This window comes from Notamacropus eugenii, chromosome 4 (genome assembly GCF_028372415.1).
Source record: "Notamacropus eugenii isolate mMacEug1 chromosome 4, mMacEug1.pri_v2, whole genome shotgun sequence".
Taxonomy (NCBI): Eukaryota; Metazoa; Chordata; class Mammalia; order Diprotodontia; family Macropodidae; genus Notamacropus; species Notamacropus eugenii.
The window spans coordinates 284,314,569-284,338,155 of NC_092875.1; the positions used below are offsets into that span (position 1 = coordinate 284,314,569).

The 23,587-nt window shown below is 37.9% G+C and overlaps 1 protein-coding gene across 2 annotated transcripts in view; it reads right to left on the reverse strand.

Annotated features, from left to right (window-relative positions):
• Positions 1–23,587, reverse strand: part of CYP7B1 (cytochrome P450 family 7 subfamily B member 1) — a 303,286-nt gene that overhangs the window by 114,816 nt on the left and 164,883 nt on the right. The gene's annotated exons all lie outside the window — the stretch shown is intronic.

Genomic DNA, 23,587 nt, shown 5'->3' on the forward strand with positions numbered 1-23,587 from the left:
ACCCATGTGCTAACACACCCACAGATTTGAGAGTATTAAAAAACATTTTATGAAGAAAGTTACCTACTTGCTTAGTAATTTCAAATATGATGGGGGACTACTAGCCAGTCAATAAATTCAAATCAGTAAACATTTATCAAGCACCTACTCTATACTGGATACAAAAAGAGTCAAAGGATGGTCCTTCCCCTCAAGGAGCCTAAAATCTGGTGGGGGAGTCAAAATGCAAGCAAATACATTCAAAGCAACCTACATAAAGGATAAACAGGAGATAATTAAAAGAGGGAAAACATTGGTATGAAGAGGGATTAGGGAAGGCTTCCTGTAGTCAGGATTTTAGTTGGGATAAAAAAAAAAAGTCAGTGGAGGAAGGGCAGCATTCCAGTCACAGGGGATAGTCAGAAAGAATGCCAGAGCTGAGATGGAACAGCAGAAGACCAGCGTCACTGGATTAAGCTTAGACAGAACATGTCAGAGAATAAGGTGCAAGAAAACTGGAAAACTAGGCAGGGTCTAGGTTATGAAGGGATCTGAATGCCAAACAGAGAATTTTATATTTTTTCCTGGAGGCAATGGGAAGCCACTGGAGTTTATAGAATGGGGGGGGGAGGGGTGACATGCTCAGACTTTCATTTTAGGTTAAAATCATTTCAGTAGCTAGATGGAAAATGGATTGGAGTGGCAAGAGAACAGAGGCAGGCAGGCCCACTGGCAGGTTTTTACAGTAATCAAGGTGATGAAGCCCTGTATTAGAATGGCAGAAGTGTCAGAGAAAAGAGTGGGTGCTTATTGGAGAGATGTTGCAAAGGTGAAATTGACAGGCCTTGGCAACAGTTTGGCTATGGAGGATGAGAGACAGTTAGGAATCCCAGGATGACTTCTAGGCTGTGAGCCTGAGGGATGAGGAGGATGATATTGCCCTCTACAGTAATAGTGAGTGTCAGGGAGAGTGGGGAGGGCTTATGGAAAAAGATAATGAGTTCTGTTTTGAACATACTGAATTTAAGATTTCTACTAGAAAACCAGTACAAGATGTCTAAAAGGCAGTTGGAGATCTGAAATTGGGGGTCCTCAGAGAGGTTAGAGTGGGAAAGGTAAGTTTGAGAATCAACAGCATAAAGATGGTAATTAAATCCATGGGAGTTAATAAGATTATGATGGGAAATAGTATAGAAGGAGAAGAGGATCCAGGACAGAACCCTGAGGGACATCTATGGTTACAGCATATGATCTGGAAGAGGATCCAGCAAAAGAGACAGAGGAATGGTTAGGTATGTAGAGAGTGGTGTCCTGAAAACCTAGAGAGAAGAGGTTATCGAGGAGAGCGATCAGCAATGCCAAAGGCTGAAGAGAGATCAATGAGAACGAGGACTGAGAAAAAACCATTGGATTTAGCAACTAAGAGATCATTAGTAATTTTGGAAGGAGTAGTTTTGATGGAATGATAAGGTCAGAAGACAGGTTGTAAAGGGGTTAAGAAGAGAATGAGAGGAGAGAAAGTGGAAGCATCTTGTAGACAGCCCTTTCAAGGAGTTTAGTTACAAATGGCAGAAGAAAAATAGGACAATAGTTAGCAGGGATGGAAGGATAACAGGAGGATTTTTTTTTCAAGATAGAGGAGACATGTTTGAAACCAGTAGAAAGGAAACAATTATAAATAAGTAAGAATGGGGATGACCAAGGGGGCAATCTGTTAGAGGAGATATAATAGAATGGGATCACTTGAACAAGGTAGAGGGGCTATCATTAGTAAGGAGTAAGGCCATTTCATGTAACACAGGGATAAAGTAGGAGAAAGTGCCAGAAGGCACCTGAGTGAAAGGAGATGAGGAAAGGAGAAGACGAGGGAGTTTATGCTGAATGGCCTCCATTTTTTTTTCCTGAAAAATATGAGGCAAAACTCTTAGCTGAGAGAGTGAGGGGAAAGGGAGCCACTGGAAGCCAAAATGGAAGTTTGAGAAGGGATGAAAAGGTTTGGAAGAACCACTGTGGAGAGTAGGATAGTGAGATGATAAAAGAGGTAGAGTGGAATTGATTAGCAGCAGCATGGACCCACTTGACGTTATGTAACATAAATTTGTAGTGGACCTAATCAGAATGGCTGTGTGACTTTCTCCACCTTCATTTGCAGCTCATGTGTCGGTACAAAGGTGATGAACGGTTACAATAATAATTCATTTCTGATGCAATGGCACACACTCAAATGGAACATACCAACACACCACACACAGAAGCCATTTAGCAGCAATGAGGCTTACTTAGCACCTACCTCCAACAGTTGTTGTTAGGAACAAATGAGACAATTGTAAAGTGCTTAGCAGAAGTGACTCCACATAGTAAACACCACATAAATACTAGTTATGATTATATTATTAATTTTCTTCACTTACAAAGTCAATTTGTCTGCCTCTGCTTCCTTACTACTCTCAGAATATTGCTAAGAAAGTTTTACAAGAATCTATGATGGCTGACAGTTACTCAGCCCTTAAATAAGTTATCTCTGGTCTCACAGAGGCTAATGAAAGCTAATATTGAATGTTTTAAATCACCTTCTCTTTATGAAGTGCATTAAAGTAATTTCTTAGTCAATACACGTTACAAAGAATAGGAGTCTCTCCTAATTTATTTATCAGACTGATGACTTGCCATCAGGATAAATCGGAAGATTAGTCAATGACGCGTCACTTGCTAAGGTTTACTTCTAATCTAAAGACTTGTTCTGATTCAAAATGTGGAAAGTCTCTCTAATCATTTGATAAAGTCTCTCATACTGACATTCTGAAAAAGATGGAGAGATCTGAGTTAGGTAACAGCAGCATTATATGGATTGACAACTGACTGAATGAACAAACCCAAAGAGCAATCATTAATTATTCAATGTCCACGTGGCAAGAAGTCTTCAGTTGATTATTTTAGGCACGTGTGCTTTGCTCTGAACTTTTAAAACAATTTATGAATGGTACGGATAAAGACATAGATAGCATGTACATCAAATTTGCAAATGCAAAGCTGGGAAGGATAACAACCACAGTGAATGATAGAGTAAGAATCCCCCCAAATTTTGAAGGTCTTTAAAATTGGGCTGAATCTAATAAGAGGGAATGGAAGTGAAACAGTGATTTAATGAGGCAGGGAACAATTTCAGAATGAAAAAAGGAAACGTCCACTGTGGATGCAGGTTAGCACTTTCTCTGAAAATTACATTCTTAGAGAATGTCCTGAATCTTGGTCTAACCTTTTTCTTTTCTGGCTACATTTAAGGAAAAACAAACTATAAGCCTCTAGATGGCTTAGTGCCTCCTTACCTGAGACCAGCATGTGACTCATGACAACTATGACCTTATGAGCCTCAAAAGGATAGAGTGGTGACCAACAGATCTGTGGGTTTGAGTCTGTACCTGATTTCACAGCTAGCCAAGATGGTGAGAAGAATACTCACCAGTAACCTGTTGACCCAGTAAAAAATCTTCGATAGGCAAGACTGAACTATAATGATTCATCTTTAGAAATTATTTTGGTGGAGTAAAAGTTGAGAGGGGGAGAGAGAGAGACAAAGAGACAAAGAGATTGAGGATACACAGAGCGGAGACTGAGAAAGAGATTGGGGAGAGGGAGAGGGAAAAAGGGAGAGAGGGAAGAGAGAGAGAGGGAGAGAGGGAGGGAGGAACAGGGACAATTAAACTAAGAGAGACTAAGTGACTTACCAGGCATTACAAAATCAGTCTCTCTCTCTCTTTCTCTCCCTCTGCCTCAAGCAGACTATATCTGGAGTATCGTGTTCAGTTCTGGCACAGAATGGATTAGATGGCCACTAACATGACTTCCAATTCTGAAAATCTAAGATTTTGTGATTCTGACTTATTCAGTAAAAGGCAGACAAGAAAATGAGATTTTACATCCTTCTTTATGTTCCTACAGAACTCAAATATTTAATTCATTGTGTTCTAGAAAATACTGGACATATTTGGCCATACAACAGGAATTTTGACTATATATAAATACATTTTCTTCTCTATATTATTGTAAAAAATAGTCTGAGAATAATCAGTGTTGATGAGGTTATATTTTGGAGGGTTATATCTTCACATTCAAATTTCTAAAGAGTACTGAACTTGAAATTTTTAGACAGTAGGTTTAATTTCTAGAAAATTCCAGGGGCAAGGAAAGTTTTTACATCATAATTATTTTCTTTAAAAAAAAAGATCATCTTGTCACCAATAGCATTTGGGATGTTTGAGTCTGTAGGTATGATGAAAATACATCATGCGGAGATGTGCTTGTCCGCAGATTCATCATCTTCCAAATTTATAGGGATTCATGAAGTATGATTTGATAGATTGTTTTGTTTTGCTTTTCATCACTCACACGATATTGAAAGGATGTTCCTTGTATATTTTAGACATCATCTATCAAAAAAAAGACTCCAGAGAGAAAAAATAAAATACAGTAAAAACTTGTTGGACTGATGGCTCTATAATTTGAAAGTGTCATCTTTGAATATGAAAGACCACTCTATGATCTTCATATTTTATGCTGCTAGCAAGTTTACATTATCTGTTTCCTAGTGTTTTAAATTGCATTTTTTGTTCAAATGTGAGCAGCTTTGGATCAGCGTTGTAAATTAAAATTACTATTAATCTTACTGAATTGATTGATTTTTAGTAGGCATTTACTTTGGAGAGTCTCTCTTAACGTATGACAGATTGGTTTGCTAGCATATAACTTGAGTGCTACATGAAATGAGGCAGAGCTAGGAGTTCAGTTTTTTTCACTGGGAAAAAGTGTTGCTAAAGTGATGAAGAAAATAACACAAAATAGGTAATGCAGAACACCAGTGCCATTGTTCCAAAACAAGAAAGATCAATTTGTATACTCTTGAATTTGGATTCTGTTGGTGTTTTAACTGTCATTTCAAATAATATAATTTCTCTATTTAGTGAGTCTTTTTCTAAGGCCAGAAGTAGTGAAGGATAAATGAAAGTATGTTCAGATTCCCTACAAATGTACTTAAGTTTCACATCGCCTATGTTTTATATATGACACACTCATTCTAAGTCAAAACTGTCATATTCTGAAAACCACTAATAAAGGCATAGATGAGAAGGTGTAGTTAAGAGAGAACTCTAGGGTCTACATTTATATACATATATACACACATACATACCTACATACATACACACATATGTACATATGTAGCATATACAGACATACATATATACATCTATGTGTTTATATAGAGAGATATAGATCTCTCTGTGTGTCTATATGTCTCTTTCTCTATCAGCACACACACACACACACACACACACACACACACACACTTTCTTCCAAATACACTCATTGACTTTCAACATAACAGACAAATAGAAAACAGATGTTTATAAACATTTATGTGGATGAATTATTTCATTAAACTTTGTACCTCCTTTCAATTTCACTTTTTATTTTAAGCACACTGCTGTTTTTCTTGTCAGGAATGCTTAAAAAGTCATTTTAAAACAGGCATCCTTAACTCTTCCTTCTTCTCATCCCCAACCTCCAATCAGTTGCCAAATCTAGTTGAATCTACTTTTACATGTCTCACATCCATCCCCTCTTCTTCATTACCTAGACTCCACCACCAGCTGTTGTTTTCTAGGCTATTGTAATAACTTTCCAAATGGTCACCAACTCTCTAGCCTCTTCTTTTCCAATCCATCTTCCACATAGCTGGTAAAATCATTCTCCTAGGGGCGGAGCCAAGATGGCGAAGTAGAAAGACGCACATACACATAGCTCCCAACCCACAAACCACAGAACGGCTAGAGGGGACCAACCCAGGGCGAATTCTGCACCCAGAGACCACGGAATATTGGAGCGAGGGAGATTTGTGTTCCAGAGAGACCTGCAAACCTCTCGTGGGGGGTCCTTCGCGCCGTGGACTGGGCGCCGGGAAGGGGAGCAGAGGGCAGCCCTGCCGCGGCCACGACACCGTGAGGAAAAGATCTGAGAGGGCTACAGGGACGGGATCTCCAGCGGCCACGCGGGTCCCCCCACCCACAGAGGGACCTGCAAACCTCTCGCAAAAGGTCCGTCGCGCTGCAGACACGGAGCCCAGCCCGGACCTGAGGCCGCAGCTTCGAGAGGCACAGATCTGAGAAGGCTCCGGAGACGGGATCTCCAGCGGCGGCACAAGCCCCCCCACCAACAGGTGACTGACGGGGGTAGGTGAGAGAGTCTCTTTGGCGGGTTGAGAGGGGAGGGGGGTGCCCCCAAGGCATGGGCCCACCCCCCCCCGGGAGGTGGGGGCTGAGAGGCAGCAACAGACAGGGGCTCCCCAAACGGGCGGGAGCCTGGATCCATTGTGGAAGGTCTGTGCATAAACCCCCTGAGGGAACTGAGCCAGAGAGGCGGCCCTGCCTCTGACCACCTGAACTTAATTCTCACACTGATTAGCAGCCCTGCCCCCACCAAAAAACCTAAGGCGGGAAGCAGCATTTGAATCTCAGTCCCCAAACGCTGGCTGGGAGGACCAGGAGGCGAGGTGGGTGTGAGGAGAATATTCAGAGCTCAGGTCACTGATTGGGGAGAATGCCAAGAAAAGACAAAAGAAATAAAACTATTGAAGGGTATTTTCTCGGAGAAAAGACACTTCCTCCCTTCCTTTCTGATGGGGAGGAACAATGCTTGCCATCAGGCAAAGACACAGAAATCGAGGATTCTGTGTCCCAGCCCACCCAATGGGCTCGGGCCATGGAAGAGCTCAAGAGGAATTTTGAAAATCAAGTTAGAGAGGTGGAGGAAAGACTGGGAAGGGAAATGAGAGGGATGAGGGAGAAGCATGAAAAGCAGATCACCTCCCTGCTAAAAGAGAACCAAAAAAATCTTGAAGAAATTGGCACCTTGAGAACTAGCCTAACTCAGTTGGCAAGGGAGGTGCAAGGGGCCAATGAGGAGAAGAATGCTTTCAAAAGCAGAATTAACCAAATGGAAAAGGAGATTCAAAAGCTCACTGAAGAAAATAGATCTTTCAAATCTAAAATGATACAGATGGACGCTTTGGACTTTTCGAGAAAGACAGATATCTCAGAACATACCGCGCAGATTCAAAAAGTGGAAGATAATGTGAAATATCTTATTGGAAAAACAACTGACCTGGAAAATAGAATCAGGAGAGACAATGTAAAAATTCTGGGACTACCTGAAAACCATGATCAAAAGAAGAGCCTAGACATCATCTTCCATGAAATTATCAAGGAAAACTGCCCTGAGATTCTAGAACCAGAAGGCAAAATAAATATTCAAGGAATCCGCAGAACACCGCATGAAAGAGATCCAAAAAGAGAAACTCCTAGGAGCATTGTGGCCAAATTCCAGAATTCCCAGGTGAAAGAGAAAATATTGCAAGCAGCTAGAAAGAAACAATTCAAGTATTGTGGAAATACAATCAGGATAGCACAAGATCTGGCACCCTCTACATTGAGGGATAGAAGGGAATGGAATAGGATATTCCAGAAGTCAAAGGAACTAGGACTGAAGCCAAGAATCACCTACCCAGCAAAACTGAGTATAATACTTCAGGAGAAAAAATGGTCTTTCAATGAAATAGAAGACTTTCAAATTTTCCTGATGAAAAGACCAGAGCTGAAAAGAAAATTTGACTTTCTAACACAAGAATGAAGAGAACCATGAAAAGGTGAACAGCAAAGAGAAGTCATAAGGGACTTACTAAAGTTGAACTGTTTACATTCCTACATGGAAAGACAATATTTATAACTCTTGAAACATTTCAGTATCTGGGTACTGGGTGGGAGTACACACACACACACATGCACACACGCACACACACATGGAGACAGAGTGCACAGAGTGAATTGAAGAGGATGGGATCACATCTTAAAAAAAAAAATGAAATCAAGTAGTGAGAGAGAAATATTGGGAGGAGAAAGGGAGAAGTTATATGGGGCAAATTATCTCTCGTAAAAGAGGCAAGCAAAAGACTTATTAGTGGTTGGATAAAGAGGGGAGGCAAGAGAAAAACATGAGGTCTACTCTCATCACATTCCACTAAAGGAAAGAATATAATGCACACTAATTTTGATAGGAAAACCTATCTCATAATACAGGAGAGTGGGGGACAGGGGCACAAGCAGGGTGGGGGGGAGGATAGAGGGGAGGGTAGGGGAGGAGAATGTAATATGAGGTCGACACTCATGGGGAGGGAAAGGACCATAAGAAAATAGAAGTAATGGGGGACAGGATAGGATGGAGGAAAATATAGTTAGTCCTATACAACACAACTAGTATGGAAATCATTTGCAAAACTAAACAGATATGGCCTATATTGAACTGCCTGTCTTCCAAGGGGAAGGGGTGGAGAGGGAGGGAGCTAAAGAAGTTGGAACTCAAAGTGTTAGGACCAAATGTAATGTTCTTACCACTGGGTAACAAGAAATACAGGTTAAGGGGTCAAGAAAGCTATCTGGCCCTACAGGACAAAAGAGAAGACGGAGACAAGGGCAGGGAGGGAGGATAGAGGAGAGAGCAGATAGGTCACAGGGGCAATTAGAAAGCTTGGGTCTGGGGGGCGGGGAGGGGATAAAAGGGGAGAAAATTTGTAACCCAAAAATGTGTGAAAATAAATGTTAAAAGTTAAATAAAAAAAAAATCATTCTCCTAATATGTAATTCTATGTCATCTGAAAAACTTTCTTTCAATACTTCTATGGGGCAAAATAAAACTCTAACAGCATTTAGGGTCCTCTACAATATGGATCCAAACCACCCAATTCTCTTCATTTTTCCCATTTTGACTACTAGCTTACCCTGAATAAGATATAAACCATTTACCAAATCTTTGCACACCTATAAGGCATTTTACATTATTGGAAAGCATTCTTCCTCACCTCCACATTCAGAATACCTGTCACTCTTCAAGTTTCATTCCCCACTCCCAGTTTAAAGTGCTCCCTACCTCTACTGGATTTTACTTTTACCCTTATCCCTACTTTCTAATATATTTATCAGTAAAAATTATCAAAAAAATTATCAGTAAAACAATTTATCAGTAAAAATAAATAAATATTATATCCCTCTCTCCCACTTCTACAGAAGGGTGTAAGTTTCTTGAAGACTGAGACTGTTGAATTTATATCTTTATATATCTTGGAAGACCCCCCCCCCCAATGGATTCCTTGAGGTAAAATTTTTGGAGAACATGAACAATAATCACACAGGGTAGGAAAGTATGGATGGGTCATAAACTACATTATTGAAGGAAACTCTTGAAACAATAAAATTTTAAATCCATTTGACTGGATTTCTAACAATCACTATCTTTCTCAGAGGTATAAGGAATCTTTGAGCTAACCTTTTTCAAGCCTCTTATTTAACAGATTAAAAAAAAAAACCAACCTCAAGGCCCAAAGAGGTTTAACAACTTATAAAAGGGCACAAATCTACTAATGACAGCAGGGGCTAGAATTCAGGTGTCATGACTCACAACCTCTCTCTTGGCAGGTAGCTCAGTTCTCATGATTTCAACTATCAGCTCTATGCAAATGACTCCCACATCTCTATATCTAGCCCTCATTTCTCTCCTGAACTCAAGTCCAGTATCTCTAATCTCCAATTGGATAACATCACCTAGGTGTCTTATAGGTATCTCAAATTCAACTTCTCCAAACCTCAGTCTGTCATCTGACCTGGTAAGATGAACAAGTGGATGAACCATCTAGTGTATATTTATTCATGTAAGTCATCCTTATTTGCAGAAAACTTTCTATAAATCCAAAAGTAGACGCCATGATTCACTAAATGCCAGATATCATGAAGCGAAACCATAGCAATAGAAGGAAATCACCTTTGTAGAGCATGCCTTGGTCACCATTAAGTTATGGGATCTTAACAAGCAATGACTAACTAATGCACAAAACTGTTTACAAGTGATGAGAGAGCCAAGATGAGTTAATCCAAAGAAAACATCTTTGTTCAAGGCTTTTAAAACTAACATTTAGCTTCTGAAAGTGAATTATAAACAGAATAACTTGTTCATCATTTGTTGTTAACTGCTTTGATATATTAGCCAGCACTTAATCTTCAGTCATAACATACAGGCTAACAGAATGAGTGTGATTCAGAAGTTTTGCAACATTCATTTCCAGAGGAATTCTGAGTTAGTGAAGAAATCTACAGGTTTGGACAGGCTCTGAAAGTTCTTGAGAAGCATAAAATAGTCTTTAAAATACCGACTGCATTTGAATTCCACTGCAAAATATCCTACAAGCTATGCCTAGTGACATATCAAAAAAGACTAAAAATTAAAAATGCAGCCAATATTTGTCAACATTGATGCCAAAGAATTGGTTTGGTTAATTTTTTTCACTCTTTCATGGAGCTAAATGAATTGTTCTTGGTTTTGGCATCTAGTAGACATTACCAAAGAGGTGGATGACAAACAGTAAAAAATGTTTTATTTTCAACCCAAATGACTTGATAAAATTTGCATTTACTAGGAAGAATCAACATAAAGCAATTAACATAGAAATGAAAAAGTTTAGTTTTGTTTAGTAGCGATGTGATTATTATCACAGGTCCAGCGCCTGTTCATATCCTTATCCTCGAATTCTAAAAAATGTGCAGATGGGCACCAATATTTACTCATTATTTCCATGTTTCTTTTTGTGTAAACTTTTGTTTCTATATTAGCAAACAACTGGGTAAAAAAAAATAAATGGCATTTAGAAGTGAAGATATTGACAAGGATTATAGAAAAGCAGCAGCTCCTTTACAATTATGTGAAAAATCAGTAAGGCAAAACTAAATTAGGCACTTTAGAAAACATCCATTCTACACTGCACATAGGAGCATGACATGATCAGAAAAATCCTGTAGTCTATCAGTTTTGCATGGATCCAGGCCCCATCAGAAGGCGTACTATCAGAGTGCTTTGCATTTCATTCCAAAATCAAGTAATGCTTCATCTTTTTCTACCATCATTGGGAAATAAGGTGCTCTGGATGAGCAAACATCATATAACTGAAGCTTATTCTTTTAAGTACCAATTATGTCTTTAATTTTAGCCATTTTTATGGAAATCTTTCTGAAATACATTACATACTTTCCTACCTTAGCAAGCAAAGTATACCGAATATGATTTAATTTTTGTGATGACTCAGGGTCATCACTCTGACAATTACTGAGGCAGTGCTAAAATACAGTGATATCATCAGGATCCCTGAGTTATGCAGACCTACCTATATGATGGTATATTTAGTTTCTTGCTCCTGATCCTCTTGATCCCTTAAGATCTTAAACCTTCAGTCTTACTTCAGATTGGGAGTGATCTTACCCCAGCAAAGGTGACATGAAAGTTGAAAAATTTGTACTCACTGGCTCAACATCAGCAGCTTGGCTGCTGCTTTTGCTCCTCCAGGGGTAACTCATATATTCTGAACTTATCTTGTTTGTTATACCCAACCTCTTGTCTTCCCTTTCTCTTCTCAAGGGGAATTTCCTCCTAAAAGAGTCTATCCAAACTCTGAACTTCACAGCTGGATGCCTGGCTCCTAATAATGCCTATTTGAATATTTGTATTCCATGGTTACTCTCAGCACTTGGTGCTCTATAGCCCACCTTCCTATTGTGTGCTGCCTGATCACTCTGAAGCAGAGAATCTTTTCACCTGAACTTACATCTATTCTTTTCTGTATAAACTTCCTTTTCTCCCTCTAAAGGTCTATTTGGTCATCAGATCAATGACTTAGCATTGCATCGGTCCTCAGACATTTTCTAGTCCAACAGCTCATTTCCAGATAGAAAACTCAGGTCACAGGGATGAAGAAACTGGCCTCATGGGACATAGGCAATAAGCAGCAGAGTGGTACTTGAACTGAGCTCCTCTGATACCAAAATCTGGGCTGTTTCCACTACAGTCATCTTCTCCTGCCACGAACAGAGCACCCTCATGCCTAAGCTATCACAGTATGTCTATGTAGTAAATGATCTCTGCCTGCTGTGTTTTTCTAGGTTGCATTTCTTCACATCTTTCCTCACTGTCAGCTATTAATTTTCTCTGCTTTAAGTGGGTCTGATTCTATTGGACTTCAAACGAGATCTGAGTTCCAATCCTAATGCCAACCCTTACTGGGATGACCTTGAACAAAATCACTTATGTTCTGTGCCTCAGTTGTCTTTATCTATAAAACAGAAATAAAAATGTTCCACCTATATTAGAGGGTTTTTTCTGAGAAAAGCACTTGTAAAACTTAAGATACTATATAAGTATGAGTGAACTGCTAGATGGCACAGTGATAGAATGCTGGGTCTGCATTCAGGAATATCTATGTTCAAATTTGACCTCAGACACTTACTAGTTGTGTGAACAGGAGCAAGTCACTTAACCCCTGTTTGCCTCAGTTTTCTCATCTGAAAAAAATCAGGATAGTCATAGCAGCTAACTTCCAGGGTTGTTATGAGGATGAAATGAGATAATAACTGTAAAATACTTAGCACAGCTCCTGTCACATAGTAAGTACTGTATAAATGTTAACTATTATTATTACTACTTGTAGGGTGGCAACTTTGTTTTGGAGTTGAAAATGCCAGAACTCTGAACATTAGATTAGTAGAATATCACTGTAATGCATTTTGCTTCTAATAAACTTAATTCTCCAATGAGAAATGATTTTTTTTCAGCCTGCATTCTATCAGTGTTACTATGGAATCCTGGTTATCCTCCCAAAGTACCTTTTCAATTGAAAAAAAATACTTTTGAACACGTTTATTAGCATTAATGCAGGTTAACAACAGAACTTATATCAGAAAGCATCTTAAACATAAATAGCACTAATTATTTCTTCTTTTGGTAGGTTACTATCTTCTTCATCTTGACAGCAATGAAGCTTTATCACAGATTTGTTGAAAATGACTAGGAATTTAAATATTATATTTAGGACAAGATACCAGATCTTCTGAAGTTTTTATGGTTGCTCCCTTAACTAAATAAAGTTCTGTATGGCTTACCTAAATTCTCAATTGATCAAAGAAATTTTTACAGTAATGATAATTTTCAGGTACAAAGTATGGTAACATTCTTGGATTAAAGGCATTAAAATCTCCTTTTCTGAGCCTCTATTATCTTCCCAACACCTTAATATAGGTACTTCTCCATGATAAAACCTCCTTCCTAGTCTTTTCTCTGCACTCTCTTCTTTGGTAATCTCATCTACTTCCACCAACTAACTTAGCAAGGACCTATTCTTTCAAAGCAAAGTGTTGGGGGTACTGGAGAAGAACGGAAGGAAGAAAGTAGGACGAAAAGAAAAGAAACAAACAGGCTGCCCTCAAGGCGCTTATATTCTATTAGGGAATAAACTACTAGTTGATTTTTGTGCTGAGGATTCCAGAGGCTCCCTATCAGGGAGGATCAAATATAAAATCCTCTTTTTGGCTTTCAATGCCCTTAAAAGTCTGTCCTGTCCCTCTCTAGCTTTCTAGTCTTCTTCTCAGACCTTAATGATCTAGTTACACCAGCCTAATGCTACTCCTAACATATGACAGAACTCCCAATTCTCTACCTTTATAGTGGTTGCCCCACCCCCATTCTTGGAATGTTCTCCCCACTCATCTTGGGTTTCTGGGTTGCTCCAAGAGTCAGTCCAAAGTGCTTCAGCAGGAGGTTTTTCCCAGTCCTCTCCTTTGCTACTGAAGTGGAGTAGGAAGATGGGGGTGAGGGACATGCATTTATTAATTGCCTATCATGTTCCCAGTACTATGTCCCACGCTAAGTTCTTCCTAATGATTATCACATTTGATCCTCACAACAACCCTGGAATCCAATTTACAGTGCAGGAAACCTGGGGGGTGGGAAGGATTTAAAAAGAATGACTTGTCTAAGGTTTCATAGCTAGTAAATGTTTAAGGTGGGATTTGAAGTAGTTTACTATCTCTGTTTCACTATCTCTAGGCTCAGTGTTTAATCCTCTTAAACACCTAGGTGAGAGTTTAAGATCCAGGAAGACCTGGGTTCAAGTCCCTAGGCAAGTGCTTGCCTTAGGCAACTCTTTAAAACTAAAAGCTGCAGAGAAGTTGCTGACCTACATTGGGAAAGGGAGCTTAATCCCTCAGGAATTTCCTGTCATAATATCATGGGCCATGGAGTATCTCTATCCCTTTCTTAATATAACACTAGGAAAAATGAAAATAGGCACACGTTAATGGGATACAATATTGTATCAGACACCACTTCCAAAGCATTAAATTTGGACAGAGTGAACTGCCTTTGTTTATATGGTCATATTTATAAGGGACTTTATAGTTATAAAATAATTCACATACATGTGTATGTGTGCATATATGTATGTGTTCCTGTTATACAAGCACAGAGAGAGAGAGAGAGAGAGAGAGAGAGAGAGAGAGAGAGAGAGAGAGAGAGAGAGAGAGAAATTTAATCAGTCAGTATTTACGTGGCATAAGGGCAAGAAAATCAGATTGGAATCAGAAAAACTCAAGTTTTAATCCACCCTCACACTTACTAGCTTTGTGACCCTGGGCAAGTCACTTAAGGTCTATCAGCCTCAGTTTTCTCAACTATACAATGGAGATGATAATCGCACCTGTTTCAGAGCAGTGAGGATAAAAGAGATTCTTGTTCAGTCATTTTGGTTGTGTTCACCTCTTCACGACCCCATTTGGTGCTTTCTTGGCAAAGATATTGGAGTGGTTTACCATTTCCCTAGCATATGAAGAGTGCTTTGCAAGCCTTAAAGAGCTTTATATTAAAAGTTAGCGATTTTATCTTTTGACAACCCTGTAAGGTATGTAGTAGGAATATTATTATCCTCATTTTATGTATAAGTAAGCTGAAGCTCAGTTTAAATGACTTGACCAAGTTCATGCAGACAGGACTAGTGGGGCCACAATGTGAGCTCAATCCCTATAAACCTAGAGTAGAAACTGAATCAACTGGGGGAAGAGCCAAGATGGCAGACAAAAAGCAGAGACCTGCTTGAGCTCTTCCCTCAAGCCCCTGCATATACCTGTAAGAAATGACTCTAAACAAATTATAGAGTTGCAGAACCCACAAAGTGATGGAGTGAGGCAAATTTCTAGCCCAGGACAACCTGAAAGGTCGACAGAGAGTATCTGTCACACTGGGCTGGGAGCGGAACAGAGCATAATCCAGTATGGGTCACACCAGCACAGTCAGGGCCTGAGAAGGCCTCAGGGGACTGAACTGGTGGCAGCTGTGGCAGTTTCCAGGCTTCTCAACCCACAAATGACAAAGACAGTATAGGAGGTCAGTGGGAAAACTTTGTCAGTGTGGGGGAGGAGCATGGTTCTGCTGGGACTGGATCCCAGTCTTTGGGTAGAGGAGGAGATGGGAGCCAGCAGTGGCAGCAGCAACATCTTCCTAAGCTGAGCTCTGTGCCCACAGACAATGGAGGGATCGGGGTTTGAGCAGCTGATATACAAAATCCCTGAAGCCTAGAATATTACTCCCACCCCCAACACCACTCCCACCTCTACTGGAAGCACAGTCCTACCTTGACAAAGAGTTAGAAAGTCTGGGAAGATAAGCAAACAGAGGTAAAAACAAGTCAGGCTATAGAACTTTATTTTGGTGACAAAGAAGATCAAAAGGTACAACTAGAAGAAGACAATAAAATCAAAGCTCCTACATCCAAAACCTCCAAGGAAAATATGAATTGATTACAGTCCATGGAAGAGCTCAAAAAGGATTTTGAAAATCAAGTAAGAGAAGTGGAGGAAAAATTGGGAAGAGAAATGGAAGTGATGCAAGAAAATCATGAAAAACAAGTCAACTGTTTGCTAAAGGAGACCCAAAAAACACTGAAGAAAATAAAACTTTAAAAAATAGAGTAACCCAAATGATAAAAGAGGTCCAAAAAGTCAATAAGAAGAAGAATGCCTTAAAACAGCAGGACTGGCCAGATGGAAAAGGAGGTCCAAAAGCTAACTGAAGAAAATAATTCCTTAAAAATTAGAATGGAGCAAATGGAGGCTAATGACTTTATGAGAAACCAATAAATTATAAAACAAAACCAAAAGAACAAAAAAAAAATAGAAGACATTGTGGAATATCTCATTGGGAAAACCACTGACCTGGAAAATGGATCCAGAAGTAATAATTTGAAAATTATTGGACTACCTGAAAGCCATAATCCAAAAAATAGGCATAATCTTTCAAGACATTATCAAGGAAAACTGCCCTGATATTTTAGAATCAGAGCATAAAACAGAAATGGAAACTGATCATCTCCTAAAAGAGATCCCAAAAGGAAAACTCCTAGGAATATTATAGCCAAATTCCAGAGTTCCCAGGTCAAGGAGAAAACATTGTAAGCATCCAGAAAAAAACAATTCAGGTATTGTGGATTTAATCAGGATAACACAAGATCTAGCAGTTTCTACATTAAGGGATTGAAAGGGCTTGGAATGTAATATTCTGGAGGTCAGAGGAGCTAGTATTAAAACTAAGAATTACCTACCCAGCAAAACTGAGTATCATACTCCAGGGGAAAAAATGGAATTTCAATGAGATAGATGTTCAAGCATTCTTGATGAAAAGACCAGATCTGAATAGAAAATCTGACTTTCAGACACAAGAATCAAGAGAAGCATGAAAAGATAAACAGGAAAGAAAAATCATAAGGGACTTACTAAAGTTGAACTGTTTACATTTCTACATGGAAAGATGATATTTGTAACTCATAAGACCTTGCTTACTATTAGGGTGGTTGAAGGAAATAAGATAGATAGATAGATAGACAGACAGACAGATAGATAGGTAGGTACATAGATGGATAGACAGACAGAAGGCACAGGGTGAGTTGAACATGAAGGGATGATATCTAAAAATAAAATCAAGGGATGAGAGAGGAATATATTGGGAGAAGGAGAAAGGGAGAGATAGAATGGGATAAAATATCTCACATAAAAATGGCAAGAAAAATGTTTCACAATGGAAGAGAAGAGGGGGAAGGTGAGAGGGAATGAGGGAAGCTTACTTTTATCAGATTTGGCTTAGGGGGTGAATAATGTACCCAATCAATTGGGTATCTTTAAATTATAGGAAAATAAGGGGGAAGGGGATAAGGGTGGGGAGATAATAGAAGAAAGGACAAATTGAGAAAGGGAGTACTCAGAAGTAAACATTTTTGAAAAGGGACAGGTCATAGTTGATAAAAGAATTATTGGGGGACATGATAGGATTGAGGGAGATATAGTTGGTCTTTCACATGACTATTATGGAAGTGTTTTGCATAACTACACATGTATAACCTATACTGAACTGAGTGCCTTCTCAGTGAGGATGGGTGGGGAGGGAAGAAGGAAGAGAATTTGGAACTCAATGTTTTAAAAACAAATGTTAAAAATTGTTTTTACATGCAACTGGGAAACAAGATATATATAGGCAATGGGGTTTAGAAATCTATCTTGCCCTGCAAGAAAGTAAGGGGGAAGGGGATGGGAGGATAAAAGGGAGGGCAGAGTGGGGGAAGGGGTAATCAGAATGCACCTTCCCTTTAACTCTAGTGTCTTCCCTCTGTTAATTATCTCCAATTTATCCAGCATAGATCATTTGTTGATGGTTGTTTGTGTGCTGTCACTTATATATTCCTAGAGCTTAGCATATAGTGGGTGCTCAAGACTCATCTGTTCAGTGTGAGAATCATGGAAGTAATAAAAGTCAGATAATTTGACTATTTTTAAGTTCATTATATCTATCTCTTGCACCACCATTTATTATGTCTCCTGTGTTAGAAAATGTTCTTATACAAATGAGTTAACAAGTCTTGTTGGTTTTACCTTAGCAACATCTCTTACATCTGTTCCATTTTCTTCATTCCTACTGCCATCACCCTAACATCGACCCTCACTAACTTCCTGGGACATTTCATTAATAATTCCTTTTTATATAGTGCTTTAAATTTGGCAAAGCACTTTAATCACCTTGTAGGTAGGTATTGCAAATATTATAGTTCCCATTGTATCAAGGAGAAAATGGAGGCTCAGGAGAAATGATTTGCCCAAGCTCATAGAGTTGGAACTGGAATTAAAAGCCAAATCTTCCTTAACTACAGGTTGATCATTCTTAGCGCTATACTACACTGTCTCTCAATAACCTTTTATTGGGTTTTGCTACCTTCTCTTCTTCATTCTAGTCATCTTTCACATACTACTAGAATGAATTTTCTTCAGCTTTTATCTGGTCTTGTCATTCCTCTGTTCAACATATTTAGCCTTTTTCTGTTGCCTACTGAGTACATTCATTGGCCCCAAATTGAAGGATTTCACAACCATGCACCCTCTTATCTCATATTATGTTCTTACACATATTTTACATTCCAGTCAATTTGTATTACTCTGTCCCCAGACCATGACCGATGTTCTACTGTCTCCATGATGTTTACATTGTTCTCTGAGTTTACAGTACTCTTTTTCTTACTTACCCTGTTGAGTCCTTAGTAATCTTCTAAATCTACTAAATGTTTCCTCCCAAGAAATCTTTCCTGATACTCATCTGGTAACAATTTTCATTATCAAATAGTAAATATACTCCCTTTTGCAGCTTTCTGTACTGATAATGCATTTTTTTTGTTAATGTCATTTTGCTTCTTAATGAGAAGATCTTTTCCACCCATTAATAGGTCCGTGTGAACTGCTTGAATCACATGGAAGCCTGAGTCACATGAGTCTAAGTCACATGGAACAGAAAGGGTGGAGCAGGAAGAGGAAGAGCTAGAGCAGAGTTGAGAGGAAATTTGGTCAGAGCAGTCAGAACTGAGAGAGAGAGAGAGAAAAGGAGGCAGTTGGCTGATGTGAGTGAGAGAGCTTGTTTGTGATTTGTTTAATGGAATGGGTTTGTGGGAAGCCTATCAGGGGGAAGGCTTGGGGATGGTGCTGCCTCCTGCATTGTTATTGCATATAGATGTCTTTGTTACTATGATGGATTTGGCTTTCTGGTGTCTGAATAAATGTTTTGGTTTCATCCTCCATGTGAAGAGTCTATGTATTCCATGATTCAGAATTGCACAGAGATATTCAAGGCTGCCATAGGTTCTGGGAATATCGCATTGGTGCTACACTTTCTAATTTACTTATTATATAATATATATGTTGGCTTATTTGCAATTTTTTCCCTTATGTATGTGCTAGACTGTAATCATCATGAGGCCAGAGGTCCTGTCTGATCTAAATTTAGTATTTCAGGATCTCGTATAGAACTCTGCACAAGTGCTTAGTTTTTGCTTTTGAGAACTGTTTGTTTTTTAGAAATGTAATTTCACATTCATCTTCAGTAACTATAACTACTATTTAGGATATAAACTCACATAAGGAAAGCATTTGAATACTGGGTTCAAGCCCCAGCTCACATGTTTGCTAATTGTGTGATATGAGGCAAGTCACTTCATGTAATTGAGCCTCAATTTCTTCTATAAAATTGAGGCAAAAATCCTTGTACTAACAAGCTAACAGTGTTGTGAGAGGAAGTATTTCATAATTCTTAAAACACCATATGAATGTAGGCTCAGTTAACATTCTCTATTGTTTATTATGCTTTACTTTATCTTTGAGCTAAATTCTTGAGGTCCCTAATTCACAAACTGTTCTCTTTAAAAATTTCAAGGTATAATTATTTTTCCATGTTCACTGCACTAAACCATGGCAGTAAGCACCATAATATTCCACTGAAATATGTGAGTAGAAATTTCTATTAATTCTAATCCAAGTATTTGCAAGAACTGATCCACCGTAGCCTTCTGCTAATGATACATCTGTCATTTTATTGACACCCCTAAACAGCTTTATTCTCTTTTCTAATTAAGAGACAAAACTGGTTATTGTCTGCCTATGAACTGACATGTGACTGCTTTTGTTCAAATGCAAAAGGCAACATATGATGTTAAAACAAAAACTCAGGGACATTAACATATGAGCCCAGAATGGCAAAACCTACCCACATGTTGAAATTAAAATGAGCCTCTTGATGCCACAAACATACATAAAATGTCAATTAGGAAGAAAATTATACATTTCCAGTAAAAAGAAATGTATAATTGAAACAAAAAGATAAGGTTCCTGACAGATGTCTCCTGACATGAGAACACTAATTCATAAAGAACCCCATCCCCTCCCTTTAACCATGTTTCCACCACCCATTTGATGCAAAACAAAGCAATAATTTCAAATACACAATAAAATTCTACTGTAGAACTCAAGTCCGTAACTGTAATAATAGAAGTAATTCGATAGCAGCTGTCTAAATACCAAAATTGATTTCAGAAAAGCCAGGGAAATGAAGGCAAAATGATCACAGGGCCTGACCAACTAAAAGTAAATTTATTTAAATAAAATAAGTTTGTTTACTTATTGCTTGAAAATAATTTTTAGCATACTGCCAACTGCAACTATACCCAACTGCAAAATGAACAACTTACTGGAAAGTTTTGGAGATTCTGAAGAACAGTGGTGAGAAAAGTTCTATGTTCATCATTCTAACATATAATCTAAAATCATAGTACATAAGAAGATTAAGAAATCATCAATATATGCCCTAAAGTCATACGCTAAAAGGAAGATAGATGGATCGATAAACAGACAGACAGACAGAGAGTGATAAACTGACAGGGAGATGGCATAGAAGGATACACTGGATTTGATCATATGATTTGGATGTGAATTTCAGCCCTTACAACTTAATCAACTTTAGACATGACTTCAGTTCTCTAGATCTCATTTTATTCATTCATAAAATGTGGGTATTAAAGTACATGACTTCTAAGGTACCTTAAATGGCTAAATCTTTGTTTCTAACAAAGAATCATACCTCTTATTCCCTTCATATGGAGATTTCTCTCAGGATTTCTATTTTAAAATAATATGATATGTAACATCTGGTCTATGATAAGTAAAACTGTTTTGTCTACTGTCATATATATTACCAATAAGTATATTTAACACATAGTAATAGCTGGAAGCACTCAAAAGCAAAAGACTACAATATTTTAATAATGTTTACTCTGGAGTAGGCTGGTCCAAATTTGTAGCAAAGCTGGTACAGGCCCACCAATATTTATTTGATATCACTTGTGTGACTGCATAAGGACAAAAAGCAATTTTTCTGACCTGAAGAAGAAGTCTATAATGGATAAGGAGCAATGGATTAAATACAATTGAATACAAGTTTATTTGTTATAATATAACTAAATGCAGCTTTGTTGTTGAGTTGCTTCAGTTGTGTCTGACTCTTTGAGACCCTACTTGGGGTTTCCTTGGCAAAGCACTAGAGTGCTTTTCCACTTCTTCTCCAGCTCATTTTACAGATGAAAAAACTGAGGCAAATAGGGTAAAGTGACTTATCCAGCCTCATACAACTAATAAGTGTCTAAGGCTGGATTTGAGCTTAGGTCTTCCTGAGTCTAGGCCTGGTTCTCTATCTACCACATCAACTTGCCTCAAGTATAATTTACAGGCGTCTATCTCTATATCTATGTGTGTGTGTGTGTAAATAACAAGTGGTAAAATGGAAGTGGGACAAGGTGAGAGATAGGTAAATGGTATGGCGATATATAATGTAAAGCCCAGAGTGTGCATGAGTTTGGAGATCATAGATGAGAAAGGAGTCTATGAAGAAGTTTGCTTTTGGTTGCTCAAGTAATCTTGGGGGGAAAAAATTAACAACCAAGCAGGAATCCAATAAACAATGACCTAAGAGGCCATATGTTATTATTATCTTGTACGTCTTGTCCCTGAATAGATATCAATACTATGACATGCTTGAGAAGTGGGCATCTAGCTTTTACGTGAAGATCTCTAGTTACATGAAATTCCTTACTTTCTAAGTCAGCCCACTTCATTTTTTTAAAGGTCCAATTTTTAGGAAATGGTTTCTTATATCAGGCTTAAATCTGTCTATCCACAATTTCTACTTATTGGTCCCAGTTCTGCTCCCTAGGGACAAGGAAAAATAATCTAATACCCTCTTTCTCATGAAGCCATTTTAAATTCTTGAATAAAGCTATAATGTTCTCTTTCCCTCAAAGTCTTTTCTTCATCAGGCTAAACATTCCTGATTCTTTTAAGTGACCTTCAGGGAATGCTTTCAAGTGTTTTCCTAGTTCTAGTAACGTAGACGATGAAACAATATCAGTACTAAATGTATGTACATATATATATATATATATATATATACACATTATATATATATACACACACACACAACATGAGGTAGTATCTAAATGTATAAAGGAAAAGTTAACTAAATTGCAAAAAAGACAAAGATAGCAACTCAGTTATCATAGAAGACTTCAGTGTTCATCTGTCAGAGGTGGCAAGGAAGGTATAGAACTTAATAAACTTCTGGAAAACTTAGACTGGAAGACTAATGGCATCTTCTGAATGGTAACATTAAAGAATATACATCTTTTACGCATGAAGGAAAATGCTGTCCACATGCAGAGAAAGAACTATGGAGTCTGAATGCAAATCGAGGCACACTGTTTTCTCTCTTTTGATGGGGGAAGAGATTGTTTCTCATGGTTTCCCCCTTTGGTTTTAATTCTTTACAAAGTGACTAATGTGGAAATACGATTGACATAATTGTGCATGTATAGCCTATATCAGAATGCATGCCATCTTGGGGAGGGGGGAGGGGATGGAGGGAGAGAGAATTTAAAACTCAAAATCTTATAAAAATGAATGTTGAAAATGAAAAATAAATATACATCTTTCTCTATACTATATGGTACCATTGAAAAAAATGTCCATGTGCTAATCCACATAGAAATTGTAAAGACATATTTTTTAAAAATATCAAGCACATGTTTTAAAGATTGTAATGTAATAAAAATAGTGATTAATACAAGAACACAAACAAAAGATATAGGCCTAAATAAACTTTAAAATGACATCCTAAATTATGAGTTTATCATATATAAATCATAAATATACTTAATAATTGTGTGAAAGATAATACCAACAAACCAGAATTTGGAGGATGCAAATAAAGGAGTTCTTAGAGGAAACACTGGTTTTCTAAGAATATAAATTAATGAAATATATAAAGCATTAATGAACTGAATAGGCCATTAAAGAAGCAAAATGAGCACAAAAGGAATATGAAGAGCAAGCAAAGAAAAATTAAATTAAAAACAAAAAGATAATAGAAATGATATAAAAAGCTGACAAAAGTGATATGCTTTTAGACAACCTGAAAAAAAGAAAATTAAATTTCCGAACTAAAAAGAAGACAGTCACAGTTTTGAAGAAACAAAAATTATTATAACTACTGTACACAAGTGTCTGTTAGTAAAACCATAAACTTAAAAGAAATGGAAAACTACCTAAAAATTTAAAAAAAATATCCAAATTAAAGGATCATGAAAGATTTTAAACAATCTAATATCAAAAAATGAAAAATAATGAGCCATAAAGAAAATACCAAAGGAGAAGGGAGGGAGAAAAAACTAGTCTGGAAGGATTTACAAGTGAATTCTATTGACTATGTACAGATAAATATAAAAAATCTTTGAGACTATAATAATAGACTCAAAAATTAAGAAAGAAAAAGTCTACCCAACTCC